The following is a 13,659-nucleotide window of genomic DNA, read 5'->3' as shown; positions in this document are numbered from 1 at the left end:
GGGAAGACGGTGTCACTGGGAAAGAATGCCGGATTAAGCAAGTTAGAGTCTGTTAATTCATCGAATCCTTACAGTGTGCAAACAGACCATTCAGTCCAACACGTCCACACTGCCACTCGGAACAGCATCCTATCCAGATCCATTCCCCTCCCCTGTAACCCTGAATTTCTCATGGCTCATCCACTGAACGTACATACCCCTGGGCACTATGGGCAATTTTAAATGGTCATTCCAGCTAACCTGGACATCTTTGGACTGTGGGAGGAAATGGGAACACCCTGCAGAAACACACGCAGATACGCGGAGAACGTGCAAACTCTGTACAGACAGTCGTCCGAGGGTGAAAGCGAACCCGGTTCCGAGAGAACAAGGTGCTGGGCTGGATGAACACAGCAGGCCAAGCAGCATCATAGGAGCAATCCAGCCCTGCACCTTGTTGTCTCGGATTCTCCAGCATCTGCAGTTCCTACTACCTCCGGTTCCCAGAGCACCGTAAATTCAGCTTATTTTTGCTTATGTTACTTGTTGATCGTGATCTGTTATTTCGCTCTCCAGAAACACGCCTTATATCTTGACCATTATGTTATAACTAAGGAATAAGAAGACTCCAATCCCATCACCATTCAGTTTTGAAAGATTTCGCCAATTGCAAAATTGAAATTTCATTTGGATTGCAAGTGAATAGAGGAGAAGTTATATGAAATACAACCCAAAACACTGCGGGTGCTGTAAATGAGAAAGAAAAAGCGAACTTCTGCTGTTTGTGTGTGTGTGTGTATGTGTGTGTGTTTGTGTGTGTGTGTGAGAGAGAGAGAGACAGAGAGAGTTTCATTGTTCATTTAACATGTCTACATTTCTCAATCAAGAAAGTTATGTGAATGATAAATTGTCTCGTCCTTTCTATGACTGCTCTTGTGTAAGCAAGTTCACTGAAACTGATCATCTCATACTACCTCAGATTCCCCATGCGCCCAAAGATTTTTTAAGTGACTGAACTTCAAAAGTGACTCTGTACTCCGTAATTACAGGATTTACAATGAAACAATCATTTAAAAAAAACCCTGATGATGAAAGAATATAAAGCGGCTTTTATGAATTTCTGGGTTGTGAGACATGGAGTGCACCCTTTCCGACTAATCCCAGTCTAACATCACAGAAATTTGATGTGTCTGAAAGGAAATTAGGTCTTTGCAAGCTAACAAATTTCAATTGTTTCACCATTAAAAAAAAAATCCTATTCCAGCTGCCACACAGATCCAACTGAAGTAGCGGTACATTGCGAGACAGTTGGGGTAAAGTTTCCAGGGCAGTGATCAAATTTGACTCCTGACTCCATGAAGTGCCTTGGACTGAGGAAAGAAATGGGCGAGGCAGCGCCCTTCTTATTGTCTGATGCTGCCATGCCACAGAATCTTGACTGATAATTTAACGTTCTTCAAATTTGAGCACCAGTTGGAAAAGGTAGAGAATATAATGTCAGCAGTGTCTGCCCTCATGTTAGAGACTTCAATGTGCATCACAATACAAGCAATGAAGGACAAATAGCTAACGAGTTTGAAACAAAAATTGGCCATATATTCTTTGATTATATTCGTACGTGTGATGTCGGAATTGCTGTCTACAGTAGCATTCTTTGCCCGTTGCTAATTATCCATGGGGATGTGGTGAAGAGTTGCTTTCTTCCACCTTTACTGACCTTACGAAGCAGATACTCACAGTATTGCTTTGACGGGAGTGGTAGGCCCAGCAATATCGCGAAGAAGCGGCAATATCTTTAAACACAGAGAACAATTGCAGTTGTTTGTGCTGTCTTTCATTTGCTGCCCCGTCCTTCTCGGTGGTGGAGGTCGTGGGCTCCGAATTTGCTGGGGACGGAGTGTGGCTGAGCTTCTACAGTCGAACTCGCAGAGAACCAACAACGGTCCCACTGCATTAGAAGTAAAGGAGTGAATATTGCACGTGATAAATAGGATGCCAAACAAGTGGATTCCTTCGTGCTGAATGGTGTCAAGCTTCTTCAGCGCTATTGAAGCTTCACGCATCCAGAAAAGTGGATAGTATCCCATCACACTTCTGTCTCGTGTCTTGTTGATGGTTGGCAGGCGTTTGGGGACAGCAGGTAAATTACTTGCCGAAAATGTCTGGCCTCTGACCTGCTCTTGGCGCCATAGCATTTGCATGGCAACTCATGTTCTTTTTTATTCAATGACAACCCATAGTATGTTGATGATGTGGGATTCAGCAATGGTAATAACATTATTGAGAGAAATATTTAAAGTCACTCTTCTGGGAGATGGAATATATTTTGCACAAGTGCTTTATGAAACTTACTTTCCATTGTCAATGCAAGTCAGAATATTTTCTCTCCGAAGAAGGTCGCTGCAGCAGCGCCAAGAGGAGCAGTGGACGAGAGCTGTGAAAATCTCTGTCATAGTTGACCTCATGCCAATTGTCTGGAAGTTTCAACTGATAATGGGCAATTACCTGAATTCTGGAGGCCTCTGAAAATACGTGCTCCTCCATTGAGAATCAGGGACTTTGGTGAACTATGGTTAGCTGCTTAACATTTCCCCAGGAATGATTCAAGAAATTAACAAGTGCGCTTTAACTATCAAATTGACACCGAATTCACCGCAAAATCTCTAACTTCTCAGTCTGACCACCACTCCCACACACTCTGTCCTGAACTTCCACTGACATTGATAACCCCCACACTGTCACATGTCCATTCACTCCGGAATGCATGAGCTTATTCACACGACAATACCACACATTCCAAGATAATCGTTTACCCAGCTGGACATGCACTCTCGATTCCTTACAATCAATTCCCCTTCTGCCAATCTGCACATGGTCCATTTTTATCTGGCCTGACAGTACCTGTCACCATAGTGGGGACGCATCTCCCCCACACGTGATTTCAAGGCCTCGATCATTGAACGTCATCTTACCCAATCAACCTGCGAACATTGCATCCCACCTCTCTTCTCATCCGTTGTTTACTGCCTGCTACTCTGTCAAACTGTGAGCTTTGCATTGTGCATGATGCCCTCCTGCCACTTCATTACTGTGATCATCTACGAAACAAACAATCCCGCATACTGCTGACCTGTCAACCAACCAGCCTGGCACTTTAGGCACCTACAATATTTCCACTAAACGCATCTCACTTAACAAGAACCACTCAGCCAAACTGGTTCCTCGGAACCATAATCATTTGCCTGGATTCTAAACTGCCAAGCTACGTGCATGCCAGCTCATCCAGCACCCACCCAACACATCAAAGCCTACCAGCTCAGACTCTTTCCCCTCACTGGCTCGCCAAATGCGAACTTCGAGCCTGCTCCACAATAGGGTCACAGAGTTAGAGCGTCAGACAGTATAGAAACCGCCCCTTCAGTCCAAATCACCAATGCCGACAGCATTCACAAATTAAAGTAAATCCATTTGCCTACATTTGGTGCACGTGTCTCTAAAGCTGTTCATGTGCTTGTCGAAATGTCTTTCCAATGTTGTAACTGTACCTGCATCTACCACTTCCTCTGCCAGTTCATTCCATATACCTACCACCGTCTGTGTGAAAAAGTTTCCCACAGGTCACTTTTAAAACTTTCTCTCTCAATTTAAAACTGTGGCATCTCGTTTTGATTTCCTCTGCAATGGGAGAAAAGGAAAACCTTTGCTATTCCCCTTATCTATTTCCCTCATGATTATGCAAACCTTTACAAACTCATGAATTAATCTTCTAAAATCACGGGATTAAAGGAAACGTCCAGAGTAAACAACTTCTTCCCATCACTCAAAACCTCAAGTCTCAGTAACATCCGGCAAATATTTTCTGCACTCTTTCTTAATTACCAAGATTATTCGTGCAGCAGGACAACAAAGAATAAACGCAGTATTCCAAAAGTGGCCTCACTAATGTCGGGTACAGCCGCAACTTGGCGTGTCGACTCTTATACTCAACTCTCTAACCAACGAACAAAAGCGTGCCAAACGCCTTCATCACCACTCTATCGGTGACACCTCTTTCAAAGAACGATGTAACTGAACCCCTAGGTCCCTCTGTTTGACAACACTCCCCAGTGCCCGAACATTAACTGTGTAATTCATTCCCTGGTTTGTGTCATCAAAATACAACACCACGCATTCATCTAAGTTAAACTCTGTCACTCCTCAGCGTGTTGATCCAGCTAATCAAGATCCCGTTGAACTTTTAGAAAATGTTCTTCACTGTCCACTTTACGACTAATTTTGTTGATATCACCAACTTGCTAACCATTCAATGTTTCCAAGTTTCAATATAGAATATTGTGCCCTGTTCATATTTTCCCTCATAACCACTGTTTCCTTCATTCCTTAAACAATTAATAAACTCCTTGAAAATATTTCATGTTTTCGCCTCAACCACTTTCTTTGGCAGAAAATTCCAGAGGTTCACCACGCTCTAGTTGAACAGTAAACAACTGAGTAGAATTTTATGGGGAGTTAGGAATAGTGTTGAACACAAGAAGTATCATGATCTCATGAAGGGACTAACATTCTTAACGGGCCAAGAGGCCTTCATCGGCTTCCAGTTAGTATCCTCACATCTTCTTTCGGCAGCACGTCCCAAAACTATCGACGTTAAGGACAAGGGCGCACGAGCAAGTAAGTGCTTCACTTGAAAGTTTACCTCCGAATCACATTTGATTTCACTTGCAATGATTTCTCTGTCCCTTTCCTATTTCAGGTCCACAGTTATTGAACTCACTTTCTAACAGCGCTGCGAACGTACTAATGCCACATGAAGTGTAGCAATTCAAATAGGCTGGTGACGACAAACTTCTCAAGGAGATGGAAGAGTTCTGACACTTCCACGTATGTCTAGAGACACAAATAACCACTGGAAGGATTGAAACATATTTGAGGGACTTGTTGAGTGTCCATCCAGGGACCACGTGCTGAAAAGTTTCCTTCTGTGTGGTTTGACTATGTTTTCACTGAATTAACAGAACTGGCTCTTCATTATTTAATGGGAATGAAAGTTTCCTCATTTTTAGCATTGTAACCATATATTATTGTTGCCTGGAATAAATAAATATAATGTTAAATTAAAATGGTCTGACGAACTTGATTGTGATGTTAGAACTGGAAATTGTCAGAGATTTAAAGTTGATTCTCATGATACTATTTCCTCTGAAACCACGGCTGCAGATTAGGTTACTCACTTTCAATGATTATCTGGTATTAAATATCACTGAACATTCTTAATTTATTATAACGGATTTTCTCTATGAACAACTCACGTTGTTTCACTGACAATCGAGCATGTTTTAAATGAAAAATAAACAACCGAATGCTAGAAGCCTGAAATAAAACCACAAATTACTGAAGAATCTCAGCAGGTCTGGCAAATCCTGAGGAGAGAACGCAAAGATAATTTTTCGAGCCCAGTACACCTCTCTTCAGCAAATTGTTTTCATGTTTTCTGGCACGAGAACTCACATCTATTCAGTTCTGCTTTGATTATGTTTGTTTGGCTTCTGCTGGAAAATGATTCTTAGGAGAGGTAATAGACGAACTGAGATATAAACTGAAGATTAACTGAAAATCTGCCACCATTTTCTGCAAGTGTTGGATTCAGCGGAAACCTCATCCTCCTAAACAGTCCAACTCTCCTGATCAGGTACATCGTTGGTTTGATGTAAATTAAAACAAGCTCAACATTGTCAACTCAAGTATTCTTTGGAGACGATGCACACTAGGATTGTTCTTAATGCTATTTATAGAAGAGCAAGTCAGAAGCTGGAATTTCTGTGGGGCATAACTGAATTAACCTCACTCGCGTCGCCCAAATCCCATGAGCAAATATTGCTTTTATTTAAATTAAATCGAACTCCCCCAACACCCCCCACCCCTCCCCGCCCCCACCAATTTCCATCTACTATGTAAAACAGCGATTGAATCAGGGCTCTATTTTTGGAAATCCGACAACACCCACAGAAATTGAAGTGTTTTTTTTTTCTCTGATTTAAGCTGTTCGGAGATGGTATTATGTACCTCTGTAACAGATTGGAATTGAATACGAGACACATATCTCCAAGTCAGGGACACCACTGCTGCACCACATGAGACCAGAAAACAATCAGCTCGACACTATCTGGGACAATACAGCCCACCTGTTTGACAGTACATAAACGATGTTAACAATAACTCCCTTCAGCAACCAGGCATAGTTACAGAGTCTTTTCAAGAATTTCAACAATTATTCAAACGCACTTTGATAGTCCTCCTGAATTATACAATCTCTATAGGAACCACTGTGGAATAAAACGAGGAATTCCATTGCGATAAATTCAGTGCCATTAGATTTCAAGCCTGGGGAAGTCCCTTTCCAATAGAATCATGGGTGTTGCTGCACGAGAAGATCCGCTATAATCCAAATAAAGTAAAATCTTTTGAAGTATAATTTGATCTTTACCAGTCACACTAACAGCCCACGATAGCTACTCCAAGAAGAAGATGCAAAATAAATTCTGATTCTGCATTGTGCCACCAAACATGTCACGGAAAGCTGAGGGAGGAATAAAATATACAACATGCTATTTCCACTGCCTTGCTCAATCAAAAAACTCCCAAGGCAGACACATTATTGCTGACAACCGACTTCAAAACTCCAGCAGTCTGTCTTTCACTTCTGAATTGTTCATTCTGATTTCAGCGATGAGGTCAGTGTTTTCATGACTGAGGCGCCAATCAAATATTATTTTACCGGCAGATAAAAGCATTTTTGAAGCAACAAATGAAATTGAACAGCTTCAGATACAGGAGACCGAACCAGACGAGTTACAACGGTCAAGACCACCTGTCAAGACAGTCAGAAATAGCACAGACACAAACTGTACAACAGTCCTGATCCTCGTAGATAAATTTATTCAATCCGTCACGTCAAATGCTACAGATTCACTCCAATTCAACTTTCATAAAAGAAACCAGTCAGAGGTAAGCATTAATGCGAATGGGAATACTTTCACATTGAACAGAGATTAACTCCTCCTTTAATAAACTCCATAAATCATCGTGATAAACCAAATTATTGAGGTGAGACGTTTCACCAATTTCAGCAAAGCTCAAGAGGAAATGGATACTTCTCGAAATTAATTTTACATATTCTTAAAAGAGTTCTTTAAATTTGGAGATTTTGCACGCACTGTACAAAAACAATTTGCATTATATTGTGAAAAACAATTTCTGTTGAATAACTTAAGGTAAATATTTACTGTAAGGGTTGCTTTGCAATGGTTAGTTAATTTTCTTATGAGCTGCTTTGCAGTGAAGGATAAATTTTTAGAATGTATGAATTGAGAATGTGTTTCTGCCGGGAGCTGCCCTCTTTACCTGATGTCTGAATAAATGATCATCACACTTAACTAATGTGAACAATATCCTTCAGATGGCTAAGTTGCATCAATTGGTCAAGTATATTAATTAAAGTAAATATTACTCAATTTTATTGTTTGAAATAAGCAATGTGTTCTAACACTCTGTACTTACTTCTTCTGCAAAATTGTAAACTCTGCATATGTCTCAACGCATTGATATATAACACATTCTCTGCATTTGCAGCAAGCATTCACATGATGAGTTCATGCTTGGATAATTTTAATTAATACAAATTCTAACCTTGGTCACATAATCCCCGACATCAGTTGTTTCCGAATGAGTGACTGTTGAGTTGACATGACGTTGTAAAATGAAACTCTATATATTTAAACCACATGGATTGGGAAAACATAGAACGCTGTGCAGATTAAATAATCAGTTTAAGTTTTGTTTTTATTCCCACAAACATAGTTTAATCAGGGATATAACAATTAATTAATACAAGTTACTTGTCAAAATGATCAATGCAGTGAACTTGGTGTGTTCTTCATCTAAGTATTTCGGAAGAATTGCTAATTAGTCTTTGCCAATTATCTTTCCCAGCCAGAAATGTTGTTTGTAATATATGACGGAATTGAAAGGTGATTCTTGATCACTGTTATGGCATTTTTGCTCAATATCAAGAACGATTAGAACATTATATTGTTGAAATTCTATTCATATTTCTCTGTGACTTGTAAACTATACAAGGAAAGATCTTGTGATCGAAATAGTTGATTGCAATGCATGGAATAGGTTAATCTGCAACTATTACGTATAAGTAAAAATTGCTCCGCATGTTATCTGTTTTTCCTTAATTTCCAAAACTTTGCCATCTGCCTTTCGCCTAATATTAGGCTTTCGGAAATTTCAACTCGAATGCTGTTTGCATTCGATGAGGAAACTGGAGCGTTTCATTCCACCAACCATATAAACAATGCTAAAACGATGTAGAAACCAGAAACCGCTTCACAAATATTACGACTTTGATGCCCCCAAGCATATTCTCTTCTCAATAGAACAAAAGTAACCAAATCACAACCTTGACAGAGAGTCATGTGTTTGCAGCAGAGCTGGCTCCGCAGGCATTTTCAACAGAACTGTAACATCGCAAAAGAAATCTCAAATTGGAATCCATCAAAGCTGCTCACCATCAAACAAGCTAATGATTAAATTATATATAAATAAGAAGCCAGAGCAGCAGCCTTGATTGCAAGGTGACTTATTGAACAACACATAAAGCTTCTCACATTTTTAAAAAAATTTTAGCTGCAATTCAATTTATTTTCAACCTGCTTACCTTTTCTGTTCATGTAAATTGTGAGCACTGCGCAGTAGAACAGTTAGAGTCATATATCGATTCATGACTTTAATGTCAAAACAAGATTAGTTCAATGAACACATATTATCGCATTATAATTGTGCATTATACTAACTTTGCTCTCAGTTTTGAAAGTTGATCAATTAGGCATTTTGAGATGTGAGTCCCAAATTGTATTTATATGAGGCTAGTAAGAACAGACTTTACTTATTTTACAATTAGAATGAATTTTTTTTTAAATCAATGCACTAAAATGTCGTAATTTTTTGTTCCTTGAACCTTCCGTGTGTCTCCATTAAGTCTGTTTTCAGACAGTTTCAAATGGATATAATGATTTCAATCAATCAATGTCGCCACATGAGTTCAACAAATGCAGAAACGATGCAGGAAAAGCAAACAACTTCACAAATATTAGTAATTAAAAGTAATCCATGTGGACAACCTCATCAACAGGGAAATAAAGAAAGCACCAATAACAGAAAACATGAAACCCGTTTAAAACCCAGCTCTATTCCACAAAGTTAATGAAAATCCAAACAACTCAATTCAACAGAGTCAAGTAAAACAAAATCAGAATTCAATCAACTCAAAAAAACAAATTCAACTGAAAGAGAAACAGAATCCAATCAACTCAATTCAACAAAATCAAATAAAACAAATTCAGAATCCAAGCAACTCAATTCAACAGAATCAAGTAAAACAAACTCAGAATCCAATCAGCTGAAATCAACTGACTGAAATGATTGACAATCATTTCAGTTTATCAAACTGATCAACTCAAATCAACAGAATGAACTATAGCACCGCAAGAAAATTTCAAGAGAGAATCTGACGTGCTTATCATCAACAAAATTAACACACTAAACCACAAAGTACAATCATGACAAGAACATAACGTGTAGGTGGAATATATTGCAGAAATTGACAATAATATTTTAGCATATTTTGTCAATGTTTGGTTTTTTTTAACACTTTAAAATTCTTAACGTTTGTTGTCGATACTAAAACTCGTAGATATTGGGTGTCACTGGCATTAATCATTGTTTAAACGTCATACTGTTTAATACACTTTTTTTTTCAATTAACCCAGCCAAACAGTATTGTCATCTGATAAAAAACGAGAGAAACGCCGAATAACTGAATCTCTCACCAGCACTTTACTTATTTGCTGAGACTTAAATGAATTTTATAATTACTTTGCAGAAAAGGCAATTGGAACCAAACTAAACTCAGCACGGAAGCCAAGTTTTATTTGAAACATAAATTACTCAAATTAATAGACAGTTAAAACAAATATAACGGTTGCAAAGAACGTTCAAGGTTCTTACCTAAAGTCACAGTCACCATGGTTCCTTGTGCCCAGTAACCGAAGTCGTCACAATGTTACATTCCCTGGACGGGGTCAAACAAGAACTGGCTCTGCACAAAACAAACAAAAACTGTCATTACTTTAAATATTCACAACCAGAGGCAAAATAAAATCACGACAAGTCTTCATCACGTTATAATTGTGCAAATGGATTCTGCTCATTCTTGATAACTGATTCTAATGTTTTACACTTCAAAGAATAACACATGAAGTGATTGTCAATATCACCAACTCGTTATCAATAATTATCGCCGTTTTTACAAATTAAACCGTGATATTCGGGTAATACCCCACAGAAGTGATACTGCACTGCACGTTTGGATGGTTTGTAAAAGTAAACACTGACCCAGTTTCTAACAATTAGAGCCGAACGTGTTCTTGTATTGATCAGAATTGCTGTGCTACCCCAGTATGTCACTGTGAGATGCATGATTTCAAATACTATGGCGGACTGTATACTGTAAAATGCAGATACCTAATTTCATTGATTCCTAAAAAAAAACTGGTTCAGACTCCTGTAAAAATGATGCAGTGCAAAAGTTTCGGCTTTTACTTCCCATTGTATTTTTAAAGGTGCTTGGAATATAATTTAATGTTTGGTGTACGTTTAACGTGTCCATCCACACGAAGGAAGTAGAAGAATTTTATACATTTCTACAAACGAGCTTAACTGGACTGCATTTTAATTAAGTCTTGCATTATTTGTCGCTCCTGTTATGGCCCGAATCGCCAATTTGAACGAAACACTTGTCAGTTGTTTCTGAATGACGATGTCGGTGTGCACATCACTGTGACCCACTGCAGTATCACAGTGATGTAAACCCGCACAGAAGCTGCCCTCATTGTTTGTTCTATATTCTGTCTCAATTTTGATGTGATATAGACATTTAGTATTGATCATTGTGGAATCAATGCCACAGCTTGCATAACACAATTAGCAGAGATTTCCTGAGGTGACAGATATATTCAAATTAACATTATGTCCAAGTCTTTAATTGATGGAACTATTAGCATTACATACGACATGCCTAAAACTTTACCCTATTTTATTGGTTGGTTTGTTATTTTTAATGATTCATTTCCTCTGTGATAGTTTTGTAAGAAGCAGTTTGAGGTCTACTTCACATTATAGTTGTGAATGTCACATCAAAAACAAGTACTAACCATCAGTTTACAGTGGAATCTACAAAGCGTCTGCTCGAGCAGTTTTTGGACGTGTTCAGACGTTGTTCCTCGCTCTGTGGTCTCCTGCACAGTAATAGATGGCGGTGTCTTCGATCTTCAGGCTCTTCATTTCCAACTCGAAGATGTTCTTTGAAGTGTCTTTGGACGCAGTAAATCGATCTTTAATCGCCGGCGCATAGTAATTGCTCGATGAAGTATAGTAGCTAACCAACCACTCCAGACCCTGTCCGGGAACCTGGCGGACCCAATACATGTAGTAGCTGCCAAGATTGAACCCGCTGGTTTTACAGGTCAGTTTCAGGGAGCCTCCAGGTTGGCTGTTCTCTGCCTCTGGTTGAGTCAAAGTCACCTCCGACTGGACACCTTCAAAAAGAAAATAAAATATGAACAGTTTTACTGATGAAATGATTCCAGAATCTTTTACATTCCAGAGGTAGACTAACACTTAAACGATATCAAAGAGAAACTTGGAGAAAAAACACTCACAGGATAAGAAAGTCAGAAACAAACTGAGAAAAATCATCGACGTAGTCATTCTGGTAACTTGGGAAAAAAAAGGTTCTGTCAAGTGCTCTCTAAACAAACCCCAGATCGAGGAGTGTTGAATTACGGTCCAGTGACCAGAATTTATATGCCCATCAGACGGGGCAGGTTTACAGGCTCCGCCTTTTGGCTTCTAGCTGGAGGCTGTGACTGGATCGTCGTACCACCTCCCACAGCCCTCACAGATGGACTAATATATTTACATGAGGTTATTATTAATCATGGACATTTTTCCGTTTTGGGATATTTGTTTTGCTGTACATCTTGATTGGACATATCCGCATATTTTTAGCGATGAAAGTACGATTAAACAGCTTCAGGTCTGGTTCAGATGACAGTTTTTATTATTTTATTTAAGACAGTAAAAATTTCAATTGGAAATTACATCCCTTTATTTCTTGAAATTCATTGACAAGCAGATAAATCTATATATATAAAAAAATTATCAGCCAATAAAATTACTGACTCTTTTTGTAGACACTCCACGTCTCTGTCACACAACAAAATAGCATATAATTCATAACAGGCGTTTCTAAATTCAAGTTTGGCAACTTAAGACGTACCATGTACAAAATGATTGTGTTTAGAATATCTTGTATGTGACGAAACAGTTTGAACTCAGAGATGAGAAAAAGCTCCTTTTCTTGAAGAATATCTCTCCTTTAATCTTCTTAAAATTGGTCCGGCCGAACATAATGTTTTGAAACTGCACAGCCAAGGAAAACTACATGACTGATAAATAAACAGTGAGGTTACAGTCAAATATAACACTCAGATAGACTTTCGAAAGATAATCTAATGAATCAAAACAGAGCGGTCGATAAATTAAGAAAAAATCGCCGCAGCATCCAAATAACTGCAGACAACTGTCTGTGTACATCAGGGGCGTATAGTCAGTTAGAGAGTATGCAATCATTGAAACTGATGCAGGTCATAAACAGGTCGTTTCTCTGCTCACTGGTAGCTATGACAGGTACTGTTAAATAATAGACATCAGCAAAAATTAAGCGTTACATGACACCAGCGCTAGCCATTTATAAAATGCCCACTCAATTTAAATGATCAGAGAATGGTACAACAAGATATACGAGCTCGAACCAACTAAATTTTCAAAATGTGCTTTGAGATGATAACGAATGTCACTGCAATGCTTGTTTGAATCCATTGATTTCACATTCTAGAGCTTTAAAATAGTTAATAAACAGCTTAACTACCTCGAATGACCTTTGTTTGGAAGTAATAAAAAATTACTGGCGTACAGTAAATTTCCAGTTTTCTCATAGTCATCCAGTGAACGCTGTATTCAATGACCTTTTTCAAAGAACACATGCCAAATGACATCGATCTTTTGTGCAAATGGCAAAATATAGTGTGTTTGGTGATGTTTTATTTTAGTTGATTCATATGGCTTTAATTTGCCAGGCACAATATCTGCGGAAAAAGATCCTGGAATTCAAAGTGTCTTTTAATAGAAGCATCTGCAGTTTCTGCAGGAAATCAGAGATTTTTTTCGTCACTGTTGACCGCTTGGCAGAAAACCAATTTCAAAACATACCCAACATCTCTGCATAAACAAATAAACCCAGCAATAATGCAGGAGAAAAGTTTATTTTTCAATTGTGTCACTGTCTCGTGACAGGAAATATTTGCACAATCTCAGACATTATAGAAAGATGTACAATTCCGTGGAGGTTCGCTACAGCACATCCTGATTTTAAGATAGATTCCTGGATAGGAAGACAGGTAGATAGATAGGTCGATAGATAGATAGATAGTTAGATAGATAGATGGATAGATAGATAGATAGATAGATAGATAGATAGATAGATAGATAGAT

At 38.6% G+C, this 13,659-nt stretch overlaps 1 pseudogene; it reads right to left on the bottom strand.

Moving 5' to 3' along the window:
• The window catches only part of LOC109916552, a 22,960-nt pseudogene that overhangs the window by 5,869 nt on the left and 3,432 nt on the right, over positions 1-13,659 (bottom strand).

This window comes from Rhincodon typus, chromosome 42 (genome assembly GCF_021869965.1).
Source record: "Rhincodon typus isolate 14 chromosome 42, sRhiTyp1.1, whole genome shotgun sequence".
Lineage (NCBI taxonomy): Eukaryota > Metazoa > Chordata > Chondrichthyes > Orectolobiformes > Rhincodontidae > Rhincodon > Rhincodon typus.
Note: the sequence above shows the minus strand (reverse complement) of the source record. Positions and strands in the feature narration are given on the sequence as shown.